The following is a 26,496-nucleotide window of genomic DNA, read 5'->3' as shown; positions in this document are numbered from 1 at the left end:
GATACAGAACCAGTCTGTGTTGGCTTCCCACAGAGGCTTGAGCAAATTTTAAATATTTCCAGTATTACAGCAAAAGAGAAAGGGAGAGACATTCCCTCAAGCCTTAGGCTAGACACTTCCATTCCCAGAAAGGAAGTAATAGCTTTCTGGTTTTCCTATTCAGCAGTGCTTTGTTAATCCAGCATGGGTAGACAAAGCTGAAAAATTAAAAAATTTCAATCAAAGATAACATTGCCTTTCAAATGAAATCCCTTCAAAAATGCAGAATTTCACCTGCAGTCATTTGAAGCTACAAACCACCACTTCCTCCTCCCTACACAATCAGGTTGTGTTACAGCAGACATCTGTTAGCTGATTTTTTCCTATCATTTCCATCTTTTTTCCTCATCTGTTTCTAGGAAAGACTTTTTTTTTTTTTTTCTCTGGGTTTCCAACCCAGGAAACAGGCTTTTTCAGGAAAGGAATGCAAATCTAATTACCTGTTCAAAGTTAAGCATAGAATATAGTACTTACCTGAACAGAGACAGCCTTAAATGCATGGCAATCTGAATTAAGAATGAAGGTCACTCTTCTAATGTGTTTCTTCTGTAGACTGTCAATAAAGAAGTAGTTCACAAGGTACCCAATATAGATCTTTTAAAAATTAATGCTCGTAGAGAGCACTAAAAATTATTCTCAGAAATGTTCCCACCGGGAACTATTCTTATCTTTTGGGTTGATAGCCAAATTCTACAGTAAATAAACAAGTAAAATTAAGTTGAAGCCTTTCACCTTCAGAGGAGAGCAGACTGTTGACTGCAGCATTCTCCATGAAAGAGAACAAATTAACAAATACCTACTTAAGCTACACTGACCTCTTACTCAGGCCTTTCCTGGAAGATAACAGCAGGAGAAACAGGAAAAAGGCTAAAACAGTTGATTAGCAATTGCCAAGAAATGTCTGGTCAGTAGGTCATGACAGATTTTTTTCCTCTGTCTAGTGCTTAAATATCTCTGGCACATTCTTCTGTGGCACTAGTTGAGTGCCATATAACTCAACGAACATAACTAGTTGAGTAATTCATAGAGTGTTGCGGTATGCAGGTGTTCGGGGAGTTTGGCTTGGCACAGAGAGCGTAGAAAATATATATACACAGACAATACATTTTCTGACCAAAACACAATATACTTCCTCATTGGAAAACTCTCTGCATTCCATGTATCATTCTTACAGACAGGATTTGAAAATGCTTTTAAAAATGGTGCAGCCTTTATTCCAGTAGACCTTCTACTTACACATTGATACTGAATGGAGTGGTCCAGTCTTCCAGTAAATTGTGCAGAGAGATAGCATAAGTCCATTATTTAAAACAGAGAAAAATGTTCATATGTAAAACAAAGGATCATCCAGCATAATGGGGATCTTTCAAAGGCTTTTCTATTGAAAAGCAGATTACCTGATGCGCATGCTAGTTTTCTTGTATAAATACCTAAACAGGAAGCTATGTCTTCTAAAATTCAGTTCTAATAAAGCATTTCAAAAACCCCTACCACTGCCCAAGGTGTAGATCTCTGTCTCTTCACCCCAAATACACTGCATTCTTCTACTATCACCAAACAGAAGTCTGCACCATCCATATATTTTTCACTGTAAAACATCAGAAGCATCATAGTTACCACTTTGGGGCATAAAAGCATTAGCAACTTTTCAAACAGTTCTATCAGGGCTATAAGAGCTCATCTGATCATGCTGGCACCATGAGTCATCATTCTTCTTACAATGCATTTGCATTATAATACTCATTTGGAACACAGAAGTATTCAAAGTACACATTATTTGGTTTTGGATTCTTAAAGTGGAATTTTTCTCTCATTTTGATAGGGCCTTCCTACATTCTCTAGTTTGACAGGAAGTAAAGGTTTTTCAGTGCTGTCACTATTAGTGGAAAAGCTCAGCATTACACCACAGGTTGTCATGTCCAGCATCAAAGCCACCTCTAACCAAGGCCAGTCAGTAGTACTTGACATGAAGCAGTTGACATAGAGCCAAGAAATAACCTCCTGGCCCATCAGGACCCTACGGTTCAATGATTCCCTCACTGCCAGGCGACACTGCCAAGGGCCGTCTTCTGTATCTGTACTGAGTCTCCTAAGCTCTGTAGATAGCCACATGGTACAGCCTCCTGCAATAACGTTCATTCCCCATCTCGCAATTTGCAGTGCTCTAGGGCTCTTGGCATCATGGTGTGCTAGGGTACTTGGCATGATGGTATGATATTCTCCAGGAAGAGAACCTGCAGAGTCAAGCAGGTGTTCATATCTATCCAGAAGGAGTACTCTACTCCATGAACATATGCCTTCCTAACCCTTCGTGCATGTTTCTGCGCTCAGCGTGTGGAATCCCAGCCTTTGGAAGAAGGATGTGGTGGAGTTCCTTATATCACACAGGAGCAGACTGAAACTGCCTAAACACACCAATACACTAAGAAAAGGCTTTGTCCAGCCCTCCCAATGTGTCTCTGTTGCCATAATCATCACAACAAAAGACCTCACAGCCATTGCCCTCCCTATCAAGATTACACCAGGAAGATCATTTTGGTAAAAGGACAAGCAAGGAGAAGAAGCAGGAAAGGCAGATCCCCTGCTTACACACAGTGCCACAAACTTCAGCTATAATTTCAGCTTGTCAACTGAGTTGAAAGTCTTTGCACATATGCCGAAAACTATGAAGACAGACCTTCCCACAGTGCATGATTAGTTGGCTAGACTTTAATGACTGAAAAGAAATGGGACAGTATCATCCACGGAAGGAAAAAATACAAGGTCTAACCAGAAAGGCTATACTAAATACACAGTTGTAAAGACTGCATTTTCAGTTTCTAAAATTTGCCAATCGTCTCCTGTTCCTAAAGTGACTATTTGTAGTAGACTCTCAGAAATAAGGCAGAGATTTATTTCTAAGAACAGCTAAACCAAACTGTTAAACAACAACTTAACCCAGACAGAGTCTCTGCCTCCCATTTCCATCCAAATCCTAGTACCAGACAGATGTGTTTTTTTCTGATCTGGAGAGCTGGAACTTCTTAAAGGTTCATTCACCCTCTAGCTGTTGATCCAAAGAGACATCCTTTGTGGGGAATTTATCAGAAATGGATTGGATGCTTTTGAAAATTCTAATATCCAAATCCTGAAAAATAATTTTGCACTTTGGCCTCTCCTATTACAGTGTCTAGTGCTTCTTCAATGCTAGAGTCTCGTAAGCTCTGCAGATAGAGCATGGTACAGCCTCCTGCAATAATGTTCATTTCCCATCTCGCCCTTTGCAGTGCTCTAGGGCTCTTGGCACCATGGTTCGCTAGGGTACTTGGCATCATGGTATGATATTCTCCAGCTCTGCAAACATCAGGAAGAACCTGCAGAGTCAAGCAGGTTGTGCTTGACATCACTATGTTGTGTTCTTACAGAGATTTTCCTCTCATTGTTGATTTGGGCATTTTTTTACAGTACATCCTAGAAACTACACACTAAAGCCACTTGAAGTTTGTCATTGTCCCTGCACTCTTTGTCTCTACGCTAAATATTTTTTAAACATTTATTTTCCTGTAAATAATTTTCCCATCTTATTTCCATTCAGTTACAAGACATATTTTGCAAAAGCTGGTTCTAATTTGCCATTGTTTGGGCTTCTTCATGAGACAAAATCATGCCTATTAGAAGGATTCGTGATAATTAATATGCACAGAAATTTTCCACTCAGAAATGTAGTGACCTGTCAGTGGCATAGGCCATGAGAAGCAGTTTGTGTCCTTGACGTCCTTCTACTTCCTTCTGAGTTTTTTTTGGTGAGGGGTATGCCTGATGAATTTACATCAGGATTTTCTTGTCTTCACTCTTAAATACCTATCTACCTACTGTACCCTTAGTTGAAGACTGCATTTATAGGCACTTTAAAAGCACAGTTCGAGCTTCTCCTACACCATTACTGATGCAGAGCTCTACTACTTACAGTTTCAAAAAGGCAAAAATCAGTGTGCCAGGATTGCCAGCTATCTTACTCCTTTCATTGGAGTAGTCACTGAGAATTCAGACACCACCTTCTTAAACCACAGTAACTGTGCAGTCCTAAGTTTCTTGGTTCAAAACAGCAAGAAATAATTTTCTGAATTCTTTTTCAAAAAGAAAATTTCATTTGACATCAGTACTGTCAGAATTGTTAACATGAGTTTTCAATGTTATTTTTGCTTATGTAAGATTAGCACACGTCAGACAAGTGTCAAAAGCAGACTGTAAGGTTGTGGCAGGAACCACGGTAAGCTCTGTACCTAAATGGAAAAAAAGCAAGTACCAGTTTCGCAGTGTTCTCGGGTAAGGTGGTAAACAGGAAGATAGTCTGCTTTCACAGATGTTTTATTCTCCTCTCAGTTTTTATGTGAGGATGGCACCTGGGTACTAAAATCCACAGAGATCTTGTAACTAACTGGAAGATATTTTTATAAGTTCTAATCAAATATAGTGCTTCGCAATAAATAATCACTCCATCACTGAAACATTCCCTCCATCACTGAAACCTTCCCAGTATGCTAGTAAATAATATTATCCAAACGTGACATATGAAGAAACTTAGGCAGAAAGATTAGACACTACATTTCCACTAGTGGCTTCTGAGAACTGGGGTTGGAGGTTTATCTTCAGTGCTTAACCCTCGGGCATTAACCCTCCAAAATGTGGCTTCTGTTTTCCCTCTTTACGGGAACTTGCTTGTGAGTGTTTATAACAATCAGTTGAAGAAATGCAGGAAGAAAACTAGGGACCAAAAAGTAAAGATTATAAATGACTGTCCTCAGGGCACAGTGCAGAGAGTCAGGGTGTGAAAGCAGATCCTGACCAATGGACTATGCTTATTCTTGGCTGAAAGCCATCCTGGCCAGCTCAGCTGCAGAGCTCCCATTGGGGCATGTGTAGTAGTCACAGTGCTATTACTGACAGTCTGAAGAACATTACCCATGGCTAGAAGAGTTCACACAAGACGCTGGGGATCTTGGCCAAGAACCACAGCCCCAGAGCAGTAGTAAAGGACTGAGAAAGAGCCTTTATCTTCAGGAAAATTAAGTGACAGCCTTCTTCATGGCAGTTACTTTGTGTGATTACTATCCAGGCTAGAAAAGGCATAGCGAAGTATTGGGCAAATTGTCTGCCAGCTGAGATTAGCTCTTCCTTTGTCTTCTTGAGTCTCCTTGTCTTCTCAATCTCCTTAGAGGATGGAAGAGAACGGGCAGAGATTTTGGAGTCACAGTACCACTCTGCCATCCCAAACAACAGAAAAGAGATTAAACAAGCTAATACATAAAAAGCACATTCCAGCTGCTCTCCTGATGGGTTTTGTGAATTCTAACTGAACTTGTCGTATAATACCTACATCAGGTTTTCTGCAATAGTCACTGAACAATGACTGTTGCCACACAGGAGAGGCTCTTCTCACAGGGAACAGTTTTGTTCCACATCCTTTATCTGATCCAAATCAAAGTGTTGCTACCCTCTAGTACTGCCCATGGAAGGACATCAAATACAATACATGAGGTCAGCACAACCTTTCTTGGCCAACATTGCTTGTAAGTACCTCAGCATATAGTTTTCACCCAAAAAAAGACGGTGGATGACCAGCACTTGGGAATGCAAAGCTGTATTTACAGGTTAACCACAGGACAGTGCTGAGGAGGCAGGGCTGGAGGAGGTTGTCATGTTCTCCATTTGTAACAAATTGAAAATTCTCGCAGTAAAATCTAAATCATAAGTTTATTCGTTATTTTCTTTGACTTGCCTTTAAGATTTAAAAGGTGAGGGCTAACAGTGCTTACAACCGTCTTCTGTGAGCTGAACCAAAATCATCAACTTAAACCATGGAGGCCCCTGGAAATCAATAGCATGAGTTCAGTCCTTACTGACACACTCTGTTTCAGCCAGCAGTCTACTCTGAAAAGTTTCTTCTGTTACTGTGCCTCTAACATACATGCAGCCATGAAAATAAAATCCACAGTACCATAACTCCTTTGTTTAACATTGTAAACTCCATAATTCTAGTTTATGAACCCGAATGTTGGTCTAAGTTCAACAGTCAGGCCAGTTCAAACTAGTAGGTACGAATTGTTTCAAGTGATAACTTATATTATCCTGATCTAAAATGTGAATAAAGTTTATAGACTTACCTCTCTGCACTAACCTTCCTCTGTTTATGGTTTTCTTTGAATATGCCATTACATGAGTAGAAGCTTTACTAATCTCCTGGCCCATCTTCTCAACTCTGTCAAAACATCAATCTAATTCTCACATTACTGTGCATTTCTGCAAGTTTATAACCTGCAAGAGCATGACAAATTCTGCATTCCACACAACAGGATTTTTTTTTTCCTGTCAGTTGCTATGCATAACCACATTGTATTATTTAACTACATAACAATATCACATGGACAGCCAAGTTGATTGTTCTGTTCCAAACACTGTACAAGAATAATTTTAATTCCTCCACTGCCCGAAGCTGAGCGATAACAGAGATCTGTGTCAAAATGTTCTCTAAATAAAGAGATCTTCAAAGAAACGCTGCCACAGGTGTGAACTACTTCCTTTGAGGCACATCTATCAACAATAACAATCCTACAGTTAGTCTGAGAAACCAACTCTTAAGCTATTTTTAAATGTATGCAGCTTGAGAGAATTTTTAGAGAGAAAAACATTTTTTATGTTTTTCACCTAGTGACATTTTTGATTTGGCAGTCATCTGGATTTCTTCAAGAGTCTGAATTCTGCTAGGGACCACTCCTTTCATCTGTTATGGGAGATCCCTGGAAGCAGTCAGCACTGACCCTCCAGCTGTTGAATAGGATCAACAGTGTTAACTCCTCAATGCCATCAATGCACAGTAATATGATGCATTATTGGAAACGGTAACACCTCATATTATATGAACACTCAAACAGCCATGTCACAACATCAAATAGCTCTAATTAGTTCTAGTACATCAAGGTATGGTGTACTGCCTCTGAATGATGACATGTATTTGTTATATTTTTGGACTAAAATTGTCAGTCTATCATTTTTAAAGTGACTACCCAATCTTCCTGGGCAAGTGTCCTAGAATGTGTAGTCTTGTCTGTGCAGTGAGTAAGAAAACATTGAACATGAACACCTGGTGATGTGGGGTGGTTGAGTATTTTTTGTGTTGTTTTTAATGGTAAAGGAGTGTCAGATAAATGTTGAAATTCTAGGAAAACAAACCAGTTATCTCAAATGACCAGTTCCTTTCTGCTGCATGATCTGAAAAAAAAAAAAAAAAAAAGTCTCTTCATAAAAATGGTATGTTACCTTCACTTATTTCAGTGGCATTCCAATGGATTAGTAAGATACAATTTTTTTAAATGAGACCTTGCTTCCTGAGGCTTACACTTGCCACCCCAACCCTCTGCAAAGAGGAAACCATAGTGCCTAGTTTGGCACAAGAGAGCAGCATAGCAACAAAATGGAAGGGAAGATGACAATGAGTCTCATGTGCCCATACAGAAGCTCCCTGGAAAGCTGTTGCCAAGGGGAAAGGAAGGAACTGAGGAACAACCGCAAGACACCACATTTCCAAGGTGAAGCGCACAGTGTGTTTTAAGCTAAAGCAAGAGCTTCAAGGAGGTATTCACAGTAATTGTGAAAGCAAGTATTATACCCAGATCCTAAGTGGCTGAAAAAAAAATCAAAACAAGCTATTCACAAAAGGTAGCAGCATGGTCTCCGTCTGAATCTGATTATTTTTTAAGAACATCTGCAGGGTTGTGCCCCACATACAAAGAAACAAACACCAGAACACATTCCGAGTTTCTGCATTCAGAATGGGAACCTGCTTTCCAGGCAGAGCCAGAAGAGCTTATTTCTTCTCTTCCTATTGTCATCCAAATACTGAATCTCCCTTCTCTTGAGGATTCCTGTTCACCTTCTGCTCCACACAAACACTGATTTTCACACCACCCATTCATACTGCTCAGCACCAACACAGCTGGATCAGACACCACCTCAGGAATGTGTTCTATACACGTGACTTGTTTAGCATTGTACAGCTGTGCTGTAAAGTACCAGGACTGTGCTAACAGTTATGGCTTTCTGGGAATACTTAACCAATTTAAATTAAGATATTACTGGCAAGCACTCTTAATAGCCTCTAGCAAGAGTTTAAGAAAGTAACCAATAAATACGTTTATGGGAGAGTGGAATGTCACTGAGCAGCGGGGCATGTGACAATAAGCTGAATTGGGATTTATGAAAGAGAAACCATTTAGGATGTGATTTGTGTGGTTGGCTTAAACAGCAAAAAAAACTGCAAAATCCATTATGCAAAATATTCTTTCACTTTGCAGTCAGCATAACTGGAAATACAGCTTGTAGCAGAAGCCAGTATTGCCTCAGGCTGCATCCGTCCTCTCCCAAGCTGTAGGCAAATCTTTTGCTATTCATTCTTGTTCCATTAGACTCTAATTGCACTAAACTCCATCTATTATACGTAAGATGTGACTACTTATTTAACTGCTTGTAATTGATTTACTTACATCAAAGTAGTACCCGGACATTCCAGTGAAGATTTAAATCTCACTGTGCTTCTTACTGTGCAAATTCTTCACAAGAAACAGAACCTGTGAACCCAAAATTTAGAGCTGAAATAACCAGGCTTCACATAGAGTAGCAAGAGTAACAGCAACAGTGAAATGAAACTATTTGGTCAAGGTGATACAGCAAAGAAGTCTTGCTTAGTTTCTTGATTCAGCCATACATGTGCTTAGTAGCTTTCTAAAATCAAAAATAAAATGCCTGTTTGCAATTAATGCCTGAAAATGGTGGTATTCTCATGTCATCATCCATTAATATCAGTGACTCCGTTCAGTTTTCAAAACAGCTCAGTAGAAAAGGAAGCTTCCAGGGTAGCAGGGAGTGGTTTTTTTCCTTTTATCATCTTATTTCAGATCCTCCACCCATAAAAGAAAGATACATTACTTGGAGAGAGGAAGGCTAAGCTATCAATTTCTGATACCCATTAATCAGAAAGAACATTTGCTGAGCATGTTATAAAATGCATTTCACAGAACTATGGTAAGAAAATCATAAAATTTGTGAACTTCTTTTCATATTGTGTTTTTCTTTACATGAGCTCTGTGAAACAACATTCAGGAATTAAACAAATGGTGATTTGAATGACACTTTGATTAAACCATTCACATGTGAAAGGTCTGCTTTCTCTTTCTTACACTTCTGGTGGTTGTCTTCCCTATTGCACTATTCTCATGGGGACTGTTAATTCTCAAATAGACTGAAAACCTTCACATTGTCATTGCCATGCAACATCTTCCAAGTAAGATTAATGTCCTTCCTACTTGATTTTTATAAGCTTATATTGTCATATTCTCTTTTTATCTGAATGTGGGATTTCATCAGTGTTTTACACACATTGCCTATGCATCGCCTAGTTATGTACCATGCATACAGCGTAAGCTTTCTCAGTGTGAAATGACAGGACAGACCTATTAACATGGATACATACAAATCTTGTAGTGCTCATAAACCCTTCCAACAGTCATTGCATTCCATCCTAGGAAGGGGCTCCATTTCAGCAGTGGATAAAATATAATCATCATATATGCACAATTCTTAGGCTTTCACTAAGTATTAGCTATAACAAAATTAGTAACAGCCTGTGGTCCTCCAAACATGTCAGCAATGCATAGAAACTAAGAAATCAACGTTCTTTCAACAGTTACATAGCTTCACTCTTTCAAAGAATCTTTAATCCTCCTGCAGAGCATCTCTTGCCCCCTACCTCACTCCCATTACTAATTTTAGAATCCAGAGATTTAAACATGTTCTCTAAAATGGAAGATTGCATTTGGTGTAGGTCAGATAAAACAAGGCCAGCTGAAAAATACAGCTGCTTGGATTCTTCCATGTACCAGTGTGAAATCACTAGCATAGTGGGCCAGTCAGAATCAAGTAACTGATTCAGCTTTAAATGTTCCCATCAATTTTAAAATAACATTTATAGATCTCTGGGATGCTGTCAGATTGCAACACATACCAGCAAATAAGGGCAGCAGGACTTTCAGAACCCTTTTTATCTCATATCACAAGAGCATAAAGATACATTTAGTACAAATTCTTGACATTTTGTTAGTATTATAAAGCATTTCAAGCATTTTTCTAAATACTTGAGATTTTTTTAATTTTAAACCTCTTTTTTAGACTCCTTTACACTCCTGATGTTAAAAGAAAAAAAGTCATGACAGACCTATTTGCAGCAATGCTTACATGAGTGTTTGTGTTAGAGAGGATCATTACAAGAAGAGGAAATACTATAATCAGCACTCACAAGCTTTGTACAATTTAAAACAGAAAGTGAAAATAGAAAGACAAACAGCTTTTTTCCTAAATATTTCTCATCCTCTTTAGGACAAATTCTAATTTGCATCTGAACAACATCTCCAGCGTAGTACAAGTGTTTATATAAAAAAATCACCAAAAAAAATATATTTTATGTTCCCTTGTGCTTTCAGAAAGTTTTTGTCCCACAGTTTGAGGCTTAAGGCCAGCTAGAAAATGTGGCAGCTGCTCAACAACTATTTGAGGTGAACTGCAGACAGAGCTACTTTTATACATGGAAATTCACCCCTCTCTTTTCAAACCAGAGAAACAGGCAAGATGCCAGGAGCTACAGGCTGTAAGGGTGTTTGTGAAGGGGGAATTCACCTGCCAAATCATGAGGTCCCTGAGGACTATGAGAACTTCCACACCCTCTCTTCTAGAATACACTCTGAAACAGCTTCTGCCTACATTGCAGCCTGGAAAGATTAAGAACTGTGACCCATTCCCATAGTCCTTCCATAGACTTTCCCTGCTAGTGTTATTTGAGCTTATTCTGTGTCCTACATAATTCTCTAGGCACATAAAGAGAGGCTATCATGTAACTACGCTAACCACAGCCTTTCTTAGCATAGATTGAAAATGTTCAGAAACACCCATGACAGCTTTCTAGACTACACTGACTTCGGTCTATTCAGAACTGATAGAAGACCTGATCTGGATGAATCAGCTGATGAAAAAAATGGGAAGGCAGACTTCCTCATACCAATAATTACTTAACCACAAACTTTACATTAATATTTCTTTTTTATTTCTTATCTGTACTTCCTAGGCTTGGGACAGAATTGTTTCACTGAAAATGTACTAATCTGGCTGCTGAGAACACTCCTTAAAATAATCTTACCTAGGTACAATTGGAGAAGGGGCCACAAAATGGACAGTGGAAAGCAGCTATTTTTCTTCTTTCTGCCATCACATTACAAAGGTGAAGTACAAAGTTGAAGTGATGAGTACCATCCTCATCACTCTTAAAAGTAAACCCCTTCAATGTCAACATAACTTCAGCATAGCTTCACTGTTTTCATAGCACTGCTAAGTTTTTGCTTTCCAGCCTTGCAATGTTATTGGCTCATATATTTAGAATATAAATCCTCTATGTTGTAGCAGAGGGTGTGCAAGTCAGGTTACTAGCACAAAACACTACCAAAACCACAGAGTTAATCTTTATAATTTAAAGCTTCTACAAGCATGCAAATTTGACACTCTTCCAAACCAGGAGTAAAAAATACAAATAACATTGTTTTGGTTTGCTTTTTTAACAATTCTTATTATCTTGGAATTGAGCACTATTTTGCTCTTCCTGTAAGCTAGAGCATTTGTTTGTTTTCTAAATTGTAATTGTTGGACATGGCTACCACAGTTTTCGTGAAAGCAAAGCTGTAAGAGGTAGAAGACAAAGTATTTCTTCGAGCAGACTGGCTCTGCAGACTAAGCTTCTGCTTTTATAACATAGTTGAAGCAATACAATGATGATGAACAGTGGCATCTAAGAGATTTCTGGGATGATAAAGAAATGCAACTGACAAAGAAACCCTCCATGAAACATAATAATACACTGGTATCTTGTTCCATCATAGCCCAAAAAAAGAAATCATCATTCTTTGCAAATGTGCTGAATGTGAGGAAAATTGAACATTCCTCCCCATCTGCTGGAAATACTCTAAATAAGGGTGCTAGGTCCTGGGCAGAAATACTGGAAGCAATTTTTTAAAATAACAAAAAAACAGATGCCAGTGGAGGCCCCCAGTCATCCTCCTAGGCTTAGCACTGGAAAGAAATTATGTTTTGGGAAACTAAATCTACAGACAGCTGCCAGCTGGTTAATCATGGTTAGTGGAGAACACAAAGGGCTTTGCTTGATGATTGGGCTTAGCAAAACAACAGATATACCAAAAACCTGAAACATTTACAGATTCTGAAGGGTCTGAAGTCAGTGAATTTACACAGCCTGGCTCACAAATTCAAACCCATCATTTAAATTCATGTCAGACCCCGCTTAAATGTTGATTGTTTCCTAGGAAATATGGGCTGGTAGGAAAAGCCTTAACAAACTTGTATCTGAGGTGAATGGTGCAGCATTTGATGCTACTACTGGTATACCACAACAACACTAAGATGGAAAAATATCAAATCTCATTCCCGTGTTATTAGTTGCTGGGTTAGGAAGCACTTCCCATACTAAGATTAGACAACACAACGCTTGCTGTGCCTACTTACAGTCACCTCAGATCTTTAGATACTTCTACAAAAGTAGGCAAGTACTATTATTGGCAAGAATTCAAAAAAGGAACTATAACACAGTTATAGTAATATATATATATAACACAGTTCTTTAATAATTAGAGAAATATGTTTGCTTTTCACAGCAGAGTGATTGCATGCTCATTTTATAAATCTAATCAAAAACTGAGAGAAACCCCGCAAACTTCAGTGCAAGAAATGGAGAAGACTAAAATTTTGAAATTTGCTTAAATCAACTTATTTTAAGCAAATTATAACATTCTTTGTGTAAGGTAAATAATAAAAGATATTTTTTTCTCTTTCTTGCAGAAGCTAAAATACATACACAACTAAAAATAGGGTTGACAGAGTCACAACGTGCTCTCTGTCTCTTCAATAACCTTGTTACTCTCCTTTTCACCTTGACAATTTGTGGCCCTTTTCAGACAACTTATCTTGCCATTACTATTCCTAGCTCTTTTTTAGCACGAGGGTTTGACTGGAATAGGAAATGGATTTGCTGTATTTCCTTTCCTTCCCAGCTGTGTGTAGGTCAGTCAGTCAAGCAGTAAGCATCTTGTCCTTGTTTTCTCATTTTTTCATTTCACATCACCATTACACTGGAGCTTCATTTCCTGAAGGAATTGATACTATGTTGTCATCAATCTTTCAAAAATCAGTACATGTTTAAAATAATCAACAGTTACTGAAAAATTACACTGTGTAAAAAATGTACTGTTAAAGGCTCAAAATGTAGAAGACCTCTGTTACCATGACTTTTCTTCACATTTTTTGTTAGATCTCACTTACTCATGCAGGTAGCCTATTTTTGGAAAACTGATGGTGAAAACTGACCATGTAAAAGACAAGGGAAAAATAATTAAGTTCAGCAAGATCAGAATTTCCCTATACTTTTCCTTTATACAGCAATTTTTTTCCTAGGAAACTTTGGTTTTCAGTCTCCATTTGTACATCAGCAACTTTTACAAAACATTATTTAGATGCTACATTTTTTATGCTCACAAGAGATGAAATTCCCTTGCAGAAAATGAATTCTGTCTGCACAGAGTTGTCATTTTTTTGCCTGCACTTTAGACCACCTACAAAATATTAGTTCTACAAAACTAGCACATATAGATCAAACTCATTTAACACAGATACACTGCATTACAAGAAAAAGTCTCCTAAAGGAGAAGAAGGTTGCTGCTGCAGTAAGGTCTTCTCCTACCAGATACAGGCTTTACATATCCTAGAACACCTCCTCAATTAAATTTAGCAACAGAAAAAAGATACTACTGGATCTTGGAACAACTTCACTTTTGTATAGCAGTATTTCATAAAGTTTCTGAATGGTTCAAGATACTTTCACAATGATCTCGCACGTCTTGGGTCCAATTCAGAACATCTTGCCTGTTATAATTGGAAATAAGTAGTTTCTTCTTAATTTCTAAGCAGCAACCTGTCTTAAGAACACAGTAATAAGTTTATTTCCATTCCTCCATGCACCTGAGTTTCAGCATCCCTAAAGCTACTTTGAAAGGGGATAGTAAATTCACTTTATGTATAGATTATAACCTCTGAAATCTTTTGACTACTGTGTTACATCAAGTTGTAAGTTAAACATGAAATAATATCATTCTTATGACAATTCGTATTCTTGACTATTTTCCTATAAATTATTACAAATGGTATTGATTGCTTAGGTTCCATGTGAAAAAGAGGAGATCAGCAGAACCCTGCAGAATTTGACAATGGGAGTCCAGTCCAATTGTTACTGAACTCAACATCAAATTCCTCCTCATTTAAATGAAACCAGAATTAGGATTAATATAATCAATTAGGATTAATTAATACTCATGCTTAATTTTCTAACAGTGGCCGAAGATTTAGTTCCTCAGAGAGTCAATAACAAAACACTCATTATCTTTCTGGTCTAGAATTTGATCAGTAAGTCTCACTTCACAGTTCAGGAATCAAATCAGTAGCCATTAATACAACAAAAATCTAGCAAAGATTCTTCAATATATCCCTATCATCAAGATGACCACATTATGACCAGTGAGAGCAGTGAAAACATTACTGGTCAGGTTGATTCTGACTAGATTTGACAGGGAAAAGATGCAGTAATAAGGCTATTACCAACAGAATTTTTTTGTATAAGAGCTCGCATCCATGATATGAAAAGGCATAAAAAATCCTAAATCATGACTTAAAAAAGGTTCTACTTAGATTTTTTTGCAGTAACTATTGGACTATTTTGTTGGGTTACATTCCTTTTCTCAAAAAAAAAGCATAATTGATTAATGAGCAGGCAAAAGGTTGTTTCTCGAGCTGGCTGGAAAAGTACCTTCTTGCAGCATAGCACATACTTACAAATGATATAAAAAAACCTATGTCAGTTACCCCTTAAGAGCTATCAGCCCTCCAGTGTGTGAGCCAATAACCCTAATCTTGATCTGGATCCAGCTTTGGATAATTAACTTCTTCCTGTCTGCAAAATCCCCCTACAGAATCAGCTGGATATAATTTAAGGCTTCACATTATTAAACAATTGTTACATTCACCCCAGACTCAGCTGAATTCAATCATCTGTAAAAGGGCCCTCTCACACACAGAAATTACTCTGAACTTTCTGTCTTGAACACAGACTTTTCTTTTTCTTTCTTTTTTTTTTTTTTCCCCAAGGCCATAAACAAAGTATTACTGCTTATAGAGAAAAGAACTTTGTGATCACTGAGAATACTTTCCCCTCATCCCTCAGATACAAGAGTCAGCAACTTGCAAAGGATTAAATGTCAGGTTATATTTTTCTTTTCTAAGTCAGTGGTTAGGTTTGCTGGAAGGAAATCAACAGGAGCCAGGAACTGCTTCTTCCCAAGGGGAAAGATCCCATCACCATACAGTCAATAACTCATCTGTATGTGAGGTACTACTTTCTGGCTGCCACAAAGTCCTAACTCAGGCAGTGAGGGTAGTATCTTGTTAATCATATCTTCCTTTTCATCCCTCCTAGTACTTCTGTGTGTGGCAAGTGTTCTCATAGATCACAGGCTGTGGTACCAGACCCTTACAAAATTTGCCTTCTGACACTGAAACATGCCCTTGACAACACTAAATAAAGCCAGATGCAAAAGTCAGAAGAAGGAAGGGCAGTGAAGCAAGCAAGGAAAAAACAATTTAAAAAAAAAAAAAAAAAGCTCTAAAGGAAGACAAGGCAGGAAAAAGAAAGCCTAAAACATAAAACACTGCAGTAGAGCAGAGAGACAGCAACTACCAGTTCATTCCTGAAAACACCAAATGTTCCAAGAAACCTTGAGCTACAAATAACCTGGAAAGCAACTTTGGACCATAACTTACACAACATTGGAGGGCCTATCCTGTGGATGGGAATGGCACACAAGGGCACTACAGGCCAGCTTTTTTCAAAATGAGATACAGAATATATCTTTACACTAAACATATAATGACTCCAAAGTAGAGGGGTGTTTATCCAAAGTAGATTGATGGATCAGGGAAGAGTAACTGACACCATCTACCTATACATGCCAAGCATTTGCCACTGCCCCATACAACAGTCTATTCTCTAATTTGGAGACACGGATTTGACGGATGGACTACTCAGTGGATAAGGAATTAGCTGGCTGGCCACACTCAAAGGGTTGTGGTTAATAGCTCAGTATCCAAATGGAGAACAGTAACAACTGGCATTCCACAGAGGTTGGCATTGGAACCAGTGTTGTTTAACATCTTTGTTGCAGACATGGACAGTGGGATCAAGTGTAACCTCAGCAAGTTTGCTGACGACAACAAGCTGTGTGGTACAGTCAACACACTGGAGGGAAAGGACACCATCCAGAGGGATCTTCACAGGCTTGAGAAGTGGGCCTGTGCAAACCTAATGAAGTTCAACAAGGACAAGTGCAAGGTCCTGCACCTGGGTCAGAGCAATCCCAAACACAAATACAGGCTGAGCTGAGAACGGATTGAGCATGATGCACGATTAAACTTGTAATAAGGTATGTATAAATGTAACATTAAAAAAAAAATCTAAAAAGACATGATTAATATATTCCAGTAACCCTATAAATAATATGCATCAGACAGTACAAGGACTAATAGCCCAGTCTGAAAAGTTCTGAAGGCACTGAAGCCCAAGTCTCCTCTCAAAGTTTGTATTATCCACCAGCAGCTCATGGGAGGACAGTGCACTCAACACATACAAAGGTGAGATTACCCAACTTCCCACTAATGTTTTTCAAATATTTAATTTACAAGAAACTGCATACACTATTGCTGTTATATGTTGACATGCATGTAATATACAGTATGAAGCTGCCAAGAGGAACTTACCAGGTGAATGTTAATGTAATCATAGAAATTTTCATCAAATCTAATGTATTAAAAGTAATTTGTTAATGGCTCCTTTTGATTCAAGCTTAACAGGAGAAAATTATTAGTAGCATAAGAACTTATAAGCATTTCTGAAGTACATTTATTCACATTGCTAAGGACTGCATGTAAAATATCAGAGGAGTGAAAAGGTTAACACCTCTGGTTCAACAAACTATCACTAATGAACAAATTATTCTTTTAATTGATACTGATTATCACAGACAATCATATAATAAAATTAAAGTAATTATATAGGAACTCTAAATCTGAAGCAAATACTAGCAAAGAGTTTTGTAAAGGATCTATTCAGAAAAGGCGCAAAAATAAACACGGGAGCAGCCTATGTGTTTCAGAAAATATTGATACTGAGATGGCTTAAAAGCGATCTTGAGTATACATCTATCTCCAAGAAGATTCTCTCACTCCTTAATTAATTATAGACAAAATATATTTGTCAACCTTTATAGGCTGAATGACAAATAGCCACAATTAAAGAAGAAAAGAAGGGCAAAAGAAAACAGGCAGGAAAGTGACAAGGAGAGGAATAAACAATGATTGTAAAGAGGGATCATTAGTCTATGATTATGATAACAACTGGGTTTGTATTTACATCTCCTACCTCTAACATTAGTCTGTCATTTCCTTTAATCTTTTAGGATCCGTAATTCTGGGAGATGGTCAACGTTTTTCCACATTTATGCACCAGCAAGACAATGAGCTTGTAGTCCAGTACAGGAAATTTGTGTGCTGCAACAAAAAAAGAAATCACAAAAGCTACAAATTCTGTTCTTGAAAGTTAAAGAATAGAATTTCAAAACAAACATTCATACCAGAGTTTCAAGCAACAATGACAATAACAATTTCTAAGTTGAGGCCTTGGCTCTAAAAAGAACACTTCACAGATCAGCATAGGAGATGCTTTCAGGCTATGATTCATACCTCTCTGGCTTACCTCCTAAAGTAAGCTTTTACCGCTGCTGGCACTACAGAGGAGTTTCATTACTGAGAAATTTGGCTTGATTTTGCCATGCCTTATGCACAACCACCATCATGTTTGTTTGCTAAATTCTGACTTCAAAGCACTTGTTACTGCAGGTAGTGAGACAGGAGTAAAAGGAACTCTGTGATTTCAGATTTTCAGCAGAATTTGTTTTGTTATATACATGAGTCATAGCATAAATACCGCACACAAACACTCTTAGCCAATTAACCTTCTCCCTAGGATGATCCTTGGAAGGAATTACTTCGACAGATTGATCCTGAACAAGTTGTAAATACAGCAGCTGTATTTAAGGTAATGCCAAAGTGAGCAGAGGGGAAAAGATATGAAAGGAAGGTTGGCAATGGAAGACAAGAAAAAGAGCACAAGGAGATGAAAGAAAGGAATAAGTCTTAATAAATGGTAAAGTAAATGGTATAGTAAGGAAAATATCGATTAGTGAGACCAGAAATGTCAAATGCAAAGTATATCCTCAAAGTTAGTGAAGCACACACGGCAAAAGAAATTTATCTGTATCTTTGTACCACATATAAAGTTGCACTATGAATTTGCAAATACAAATCACTATTGTCTCTTTTATTTTCCAGTGAATGCATACGTTCCCTAGGTACCCAAATATATTGCTCACTCCAGATATAAATTACTTAAGACTCATAGCTAATGGAAGCTATACCACAGTCTAGTATTTCATAGCAATGGAAGTTATTACCAAAAGCCTATATTGTCCCTTGTTCTCTGTCATTCTGTTGCTTATTTCATTCTATAGACAACCCTTTTGTACTACAAGATCATGCACAAATATTCCAGTACTCATTCTTGTAGATCTTAGTTTCCCTCTCACACACACATATACCTGTCATGCTGATTTTTGTTACTTCCAATTGCTGCCATTCTCAAGTCTTCATTCCTTCACGGTATTAAGCTGTTACTCTCTCTCTCGAATGCACTCACTTTTGGTGACTTTATGCTATCAGTAAAATACTTAGAGCTGAATGTATTTTTTCCACACATAGCCTGATCTGGTCTGAATAGCATCAGCCAATTTAACTGGAAAGTAGCAGCGAATGGTTCTCTAACACAGAATGTGGCTTCAGTTTTACTGATAAGAATGTACTTCCCTGTGAGTCCCACAGTCTTCACTTGTAGCAACAGGCTCCAGCCTTTTGTGTTCTCTAACAGCTCAAGCAGAAAACTTCAAGCATAAAGCTGTAAAGATCCTTTTTTAAAATGTGTCACTTTAAGACAATTAACTATATATCATTGCTGAAAGCTCTCTTCCTGGAAATCAAGTGGTATGTTATTGTATTGATTCCTGTCTAACAGTAGGTATAGCATGGAAAAAATACAAGGATTTGCCAGTAGCTCACCTGTAGCAGATTTCCTCTGTTTAAGCTCCATGTGCACTGTTTCTTCAATCAATGTCTACCATCCTATACTGAGAAGTCGCAAGCTGTAGTACCAGAAAGCCCATGTTTCCAACAATAACAACATATTCTTTCATACACAGCATGCTACAACAGAACAGGTTTTCAGTAGCTGGGTGTCACCCTAACGTGAATTCAGAGGAAGAAAATTTATGGTTGTTAAACAAAGTCAAGCTGAAATATTTTCTACAGGTTCTCATGCCACAATCACCCTGCTAAGTACTTTCCAGTATTAGCATGACTAGCAGTTATGAAACACAGTAACGTATAGCACAAAGTTGTTGCTTGTTATTACAGCTTCTCCATGTGCACAGCAATGTGCTAGCCAGTACCTCACTGTTACAGCAATTTTTTTTTTATTTTGTGTTGTTCTATGATCCTGCTTGCTCTATGTAAATTAAGAACACTTTGCACTTAGAGGAAGGATGAAGAGGTCAGCAGTAGGTCTTCAGGTTTAGAGTCATCCCACTACTTAAGACCAGCCCTCATGCAGACCAGTTTTAGCCCTAGTGTGGAGAGTTCCACTGTGTGATTGACCAACCACACCATCAAGCCTGGAGGCCAGCACCTTCCGTGCTGTCCCTGCTACCCTCTGCAGCTGACACACCTCCGTTTGAAATTCTGTGCCTTATAAGCCAATACTCATACAACCTGAGGAAGCATTCCATGTGCTCTAAACTGGAACATTGTTAAAGCCTGTCTAAAACAGAAGGAAGATCTGAATAACCATGGCCAGACACAATTTGTCTGACTAGGACTATTCCCTTGCTCACTGGAAAGGAGAGAAAGCGTCACTCACACACAATTTTTAAGAGGTCAACATCAGACAGGAATCCACAATTGCATCTATAACACAATTGCAAGATACATCCTATAACAAAGAAGACTGAACCACGGCCCTGAGTTTTCAGAATGCTTTCTTCTTTTACTAGTATCACTTCTGCCAGCCTGCATAAAGGCTTATGTTCTTCATATATGACTTTATTTTGTTGAACCATCAGATGACATAGGCAAGGAAGGACTGACTGACATTTTCTGACATATTTGTTGTTGGTCATAGTGCTCATTAAAGTCTTTGTGGTCAAGTAGGAAAGGCAATCCCACTCATTCTGAGGACTTCTTCCTCTTCTTTTTAATCGCTTTCTAGTCCTATTTGGGTCTTCTCCTTCACTGAGTGCTTTGCCTTAACCACTTCTTCAAAGACACATGTACACTTTCAGCTGCATATGCAGAATCACTCCAAAGCATTTTTAGCTCCAGCAGTTGTCAAACTCATACTGTATACCTTCCTCCCCAGAAAAACAAGCAGATTCTTAGGTTCCACAACACTCTTGTCAGATGTGCCATCATTTTTCAGTAGGCAATAATCTTCTTTCTATTCCATATGCCTTGCTGCAGCTTCATGGCATTGCCATTCCTCTTCCTGTGAATCATAACAAAAGTATTAGTCAAGTCCTCTTCATCAACCCAAAGCTTCTCTGTCAAGCTTATCACATGTGGAGGAGTCAACTATCCCCATTTCTAACTTCCTCCTCTGATCACAAGATTTTTCTGAACTGCTGAAGCCCAGTTATAGCTCTAGGGATGCTGTTTGAATTTTAAATGCAAGACCTTGCCCCAAGTCTCAAATTTTAGCAATCTACTGGGCATAGTGATGCTAAAAAATGAGGATAGTTCTGTTGCTATATGCATCATTCCTAGTTTGGTACAGCAAGTGCCATTAAGCATCGAGTGGACTTGCTTTTGCCTAAGTTATATGCATTAGGTTGTTCCTATAGAGGCTGCTTGGCTCAGTGAACTTATATCCCTTTGTTACAATGATCACAAACATCAATTCACTCTAGGGAAAAAGCCACATCCTCCAGCCTCCCTCAAAGGGAAATAATGAATTTCCAAGCCTGCTTTTCACTGCCACTGAGCAGCTCCTTCAGTTAGTTATAAAGCTCGGAAATACTGTTACCCCCACTAAATCATTCCCAACAGTTACATTTTTGCCTTGCTGCTGCCTTCCACCCTGTCTCCTCCCTTCTCTATGGGGGAACTTCAGCATAACTTCATAGCCTACAAGACTACTGCTTCAACACCAAAGTCTGCTACTGTTCTGGACGTCCAGGCCAACGTATTTGTTCTCTCCACTCTTGGGTAAAAAAAAAAGTGACTCTTCTTACTGTTAAAGAATATCAGAAGATGGAGATCCATCTTGAGTGTAAGGACACTAAACACCTATATTCATAAGTTCAAGTTCAGGACAGTGATACAAGTTGTTCAACTTCTGCACAACTTTGAAAACCTTTCCCCCAAATCCCTGTTCTGATAGCAACCCATGTCCAACACTACATGTATACAGGACTGAGGAATCTTTTCACAGCCTTGATGTATCTAGGGGATGCTTCATGCTACCTAGATAACACTTCAGCAATATGTCATGGACAATCTTTCCCTGGAAGTGTTCAAGGCCAGGCTGGATGAGGCTTTGAGCAACCTGATCTACTGGGAGGTGTTCCTGCCCATGGCAGTGGGAGGTGGAAGCAGGCAATCTTTAAGGTCCTTCAAAGCCATTCTATGATTCTACGAAATATTTTTTTCTTTCTGTGGCACACAGACTCAGCAGATTTTGCATTGACTCTAGACTTCATCACATGTTAAAAAACTGCTGAAATGATCCAGGGGATGTTCAGACAGGGTATTGGAAAAAGATTTCTTCACTAAAAGGTTTGTCAAGCATCGGAACAGGCTGCCCAGGGAAGCTGAGTCACCATCCCTGGAGTTATTTAAAAGCCATGTAGATGTGGCACTCCAGGACATGGTATAGTAGTGAACTTGGCAGTGTTATGTTTACAGTGGGACTCAATGATCTTAAAGGTCTTTTGCAATCTAGATTATTCTGTGATTCTGTAAAAATATGTCTGCTCCCATAGTCAAGCAGCTACCCAGAAACCTTTGCCCATCACTGAACATTTTTCAAGTGTTACTGCCCATCTGCCTACTCCCTGGCTAGCCCCTTGTTTCTGAACTCAAAAAACCAGAGGATATGAAGGCATGGTCCACCTACTTATATCCTAGCTGTGGATCATGGAAGCTTGGAAACGTTCTATATAGCCCTGATCTGAGCACTATGTTGGAACACAAATTCCAGCGTAAATTATCAGACAACTATTTGATCTGATAGACCTTCCAATTCCTGACAATTAGCTTCCCTTTATTCTTGACTCATATAGCTAGTAAATTCAACAGACTAACTTATTTCACATAATGGTTAATTCAATGTGCAGATTAAAATGCTGGTCTGCAGAACATTTATAAATGTGGCCAGAATTTTGAATTTCTCTAGGTATCTGAAACTTAAAATTACTGGTATTTGTATTACCTGCATGTCAGTACTATACTGCATATGCAGTACAGAATACAGCACTATAACGGGTATCACTAGTGAATATAATGCAGTAAACCAAACTAAAAAGTCTTCCAGGAAATCGTCCATGTGCAGAAAAGGCACTTCACAACATGCCTGAAGCAGTTAATTGTTTCCTTTACCTGGGATCCCAAATGCCCTGAATCTATCAAATGGCAGTCATCCTGCCATTAACTTGTTTTCACTTGCTAGCACCAGAAAATGTCTTGTATATTTTAGGAGGCCACGGCCCAGACAATTTATTTTATCGTCCAGGCTGTAAGACCCTGTGCCATAATGTAAGAATTTACAGCTCCCATGGGCCATGTTGTTTACACCTGCAGAGGTTTTGGCCTCATGTTTGTGACCACAGTTTAGAGTTTCACCTTCACTAACAAGATTCAAAACGAAGCACTTATTACTAGAGAAGATGCTGACACAGAACTAGAAATCACTGCAACATTAATGATCCTCCTCTCAGATTAAAACCCTAGGTTTCATAAGAATAAAAACAAAACTCAGACCACTGAGTGATACAGCATAATTGCCCAAAATGTTCAATCCTTATCTTAAAGAACGGAAATATTAATATAAACCACATTTGGAGTAGATGGTGATCATCTGAGAAAATTATATCTAACCATATTTAATTCCACTTATTTCTCTTTGCAACACGGATGTCGAATTATTTCCTTAGAGTAGTGTAAGGCAAAGCAAACAGCAGCCCCGACTGTGAAATTCAAGAATTAATGGAGAAAATAGTGATCAACAGGGGCTGTTACAACTGCCTTCCAGTCATCCACAAGGACAGTGGCTACCCTACCATCCATATTATGGTTGTTATTAAGACTGCTGGAAAAGACAAGACTGATTTGTGCCCACTAACTGATATCATAGAGAAATGGGACTTAGACTGTTCAGAAGGCTGTTTCTTTTTACTTTAGAGGTATCTTTCCATGCGTCTACAAAATCTGCAAAATGCTCTGAAGGGGAGATAAGGCACACAGGGAAGCATGTATCATCAATTTCCAAGTCTACAAAAAAATCTCTGGGTAAGCCAATCATCTTAGAAGAGTTCACACAATTCAGAATTCAGCAACCAAATTGTTACTAGACTAATAGTTTGTGCAAATACAGAAAAAATAAGTACAACTGCAGACAAATCATTTTGTTCTTCTGCACAACTTCAGTTTCCTGGAAATAAGTTTTACACTGAGTCTGTAAATAGCCTGTAAAATTCAAGAGCCCTTGCTTATTTGAAGAGTTACAATACATGCCATATGTAAGGGAGGACTGAGATCGGTTTTGAAAGGGGGGTGTTGTGCTACAAGTTCTGGCAACAAACCAGGAATTGCTTCACGCTATCAGATTTCTGAATGAGAATGTTACAAGAGGCTTTCTGTTGGCTGGGGGGAGGGGAGAAAGTTGAGAGTACTCCTGGAACGTCTGTTTAGGAGCAAAACTCTCTTGATCTTACAGGACACATAAGATAAGCTAAAACAAGGGTAAGAAACCAAACAAACATTTCTGCTGTCCCTCTGGTTGGAGCCTGCTTTCACTTAACCTGTTGCTGACAAAACAGATTTTTTTTGTGAACCAGGAATGTCTGTATAAACTGAGACTCTACCAATTATACACAATTCTCAAACTGTAATCCTATATCAACATAAACATGCCAACCATAATGTGGAGAGGGAGCATAAGTGACAAATTGTAATGCTGAAGTACATTCTCTCACAATGAAAAACTGAGACATTCCCCAGATATCAGTTGTCTTGATACATGAACAACAGTTCAAAGACTAAAAACTAAAGAGATGGAAAGGACTGGGTCTACTAAGTGTAGAGAACACCAATGGAAGGAACAGCAACACTACAAGCACCCAGCATTGCTAAAAAAGAGCATCAGCTGTGAATAGGGACATATATTAATAAATTTAATCTGCAGGTTAGCTAAATAGCTGTCAGGGACTATTTAAGTGTATCTGGTTTTGTCTTAAGGAAAGTGGAAAAGCTAAACAATCTCTGTAGTGCCCAGCCAGTGTTATTCTGCTACGTACAAAATACACAACATTCTCAGAGTTAGGAACAATATTTTTAGGGGGGATATTAAGCCACTTCAGAAAGCAAACCAAACATAAACAGAGACTGGTACTGCACACGTAAGAAATAGGTTATCTTCCACTATTTTTTCCCAAGTTCTTACTCTTGTTCTCATTAGCAGCTCATGCCTGCCAGTCTTTGAAACAGGGTATTGGATTAGATGCCCTGTTTGTCTGGTCTATCTGCCTATTCCTCTAAAGTTGTAACTAAAAATAAAAGACAGCTCATATTCTACATGAGGCCAGAGATAATCTAAAAAGTAAGTGGGCAAAAGCCTGTAGCATATGGCAGGAAGCAACTCAACCACACATCCCTGATGTCTGGTACCTTCCTGACTAAAAACAGTGTACTTAAGATATTCCTAGCATTCTGTAAACTTGTGGATGTGGCACAAAAATTATCTAGAATGAAGAGGACACAGAATCACAGAATCATCAAATCAGTAGGTTGGGAAAGACCTCTTGGATCATCAAGTCCAACCATTCCTCTCTGCCACTAAAGCATGTCCTTGAGTACCTCACCTACCCGTCTTTTAAATACCTCCAGGGTTGGTGACTCCACCACCTCCCTGGGCGGCCTGTTCCATCTGACCGTTCCCCATTTACAGGCCATTTTTCAGTGTTACCGAATGAAGAAAAGTACAAGGACAACCACGGAGGTAAGCCAGAGGCCTCCACGGATCCCGAATACATGAACGATTTACAGCGAGGAGCACTTGCTAGCAGCCCAGGCTTCAGACAACACCGTTCCCGTGGCTGCTCTCGGCAACAGCGTCTCGCTAACCCGGCTGCCGATGATAGGCGCATTCTGCAGCCGCCCGCGCTCCCAAGGGAGCCTTGCGAAACGCCAGGCAGGCCGCTGGCCCCTCGGGCCCGCCGGGCCGCGCAGCCCCGCCCGGGGACAGCACAGCCTTCCAGGGCACCCGGCCCGGCCGAACCCCCTTGGATTCCAGGGAAGCAGGGCCCTGCGGGGTGGGGGAGGCCGCCCCTTCCCCAGAGCGCCGACCCCCGGCACAGATCCCACGCACGCAGGCACACACCCCCACGGACACCCCCCTCACCGACCCTCTCCCATCCAGACCGCCCCTTCTCACAGACCCCTCACACGCCCCTACAGACCCTCCCTTCACAGACCCCCCTTCAAACACAACCCTTACAGACCGCCCCCCTCACAGACCTCACTCAGATCCCCCCCCAGCAACCCCCCCTTCACAGACACACACACACCGACCCTCCCTCTACAGAACCCCTTCAGACAGCCCATCCTCACAGACCCTCACAGCCCCCCCTTCTTACAGACCTTCCTCAGACACGCCTACCCTCACCCCATATACCTCTCACAGACCCTCCTCACACATACCCATCCCACACGCAAACCCCTTCAGACTCGTCCCCCTCAGACCTCTCCTCACAGACCCCCTTCAGGCCCTCCCTCAGACACACACCCCCCCTAGGCCCCCCTTCCACAGACCCTCCCTCTCTCACACTCTTCACACATACCCCTCACAGATTGCCCCCCCAGAACCCTCCTCACAGAACCCCCCTCACACAA

At 39.5% G+C, this 26,496-nt stretch overlaps 2 long non-coding RNA genes across 7 annotated transcripts in view; both read right to left on the bottom strand.

The window, feature by feature from the left end:
- The window catches only part of LOC128850342 (uncharacterized), a 33,448-nt gene extending 32,653 nt beyond the window's left edge, over positions 1 to 795 (bottom strand). The window contains exon 1 of the long non-coding RNA XR_008447664.1: positions 514 to 795. This is a non-coding gene — a long non-coding RNA (uncharacterized LOC128850342). The remainder of the gene's footprint in view (positions 1 to 513) is intronic.
- A 1,679-nt stretch (positions 796 to 2,474) lies between these two features.
- LOC128850341 (uncharacterized) lies at positions 2,475 to 26,001 on the bottom strand. Of its 6 annotated transcripts, none has more exons than XR_008447659.1 (5): positions 20,252 to 25,479; positions 19,396 to 19,576; positions 17,648 to 17,775; positions 8,559 to 8,642; positions 2,478 to 7,287 (listed from the first exon to the last, which is right to left on the bottom strand). It is a non-coding gene; the product is annotated as an uncharacterized LOC128850341 (long non-coding RNA). The 6 variants fall into 6 exon arrangements; XR_008447662.1 differs by having other exon boundaries at positions 2,479 to 7,287; positions 20,738 to 25,479; XR_008447661.1 differs by adding an exon at positions 25,597 to 26,001 and having other exon boundaries at positions 2,486 to 7,287; positions 19,396 to 20,875.
- Positions 26,002 to 26,496: the final 495 nt, after the last annotated feature.

The sequence above is a fragment of the Cuculus canorus genome, chromosome Z (genome assembly GCF_017976375.1).
Source record: "Cuculus canorus isolate bCucCan1 chromosome Z, bCucCan1.pri, whole genome shotgun sequence".
NCBI classification, from domain to species: domain Eukaryota; kingdom Metazoa; phylum Chordata; class Aves; order Cuculiformes; family Cuculidae; genus Cuculus; species Cuculus canorus.
This window is presented reverse-complemented; position numbering and strand designations above follow the sequence as displayed.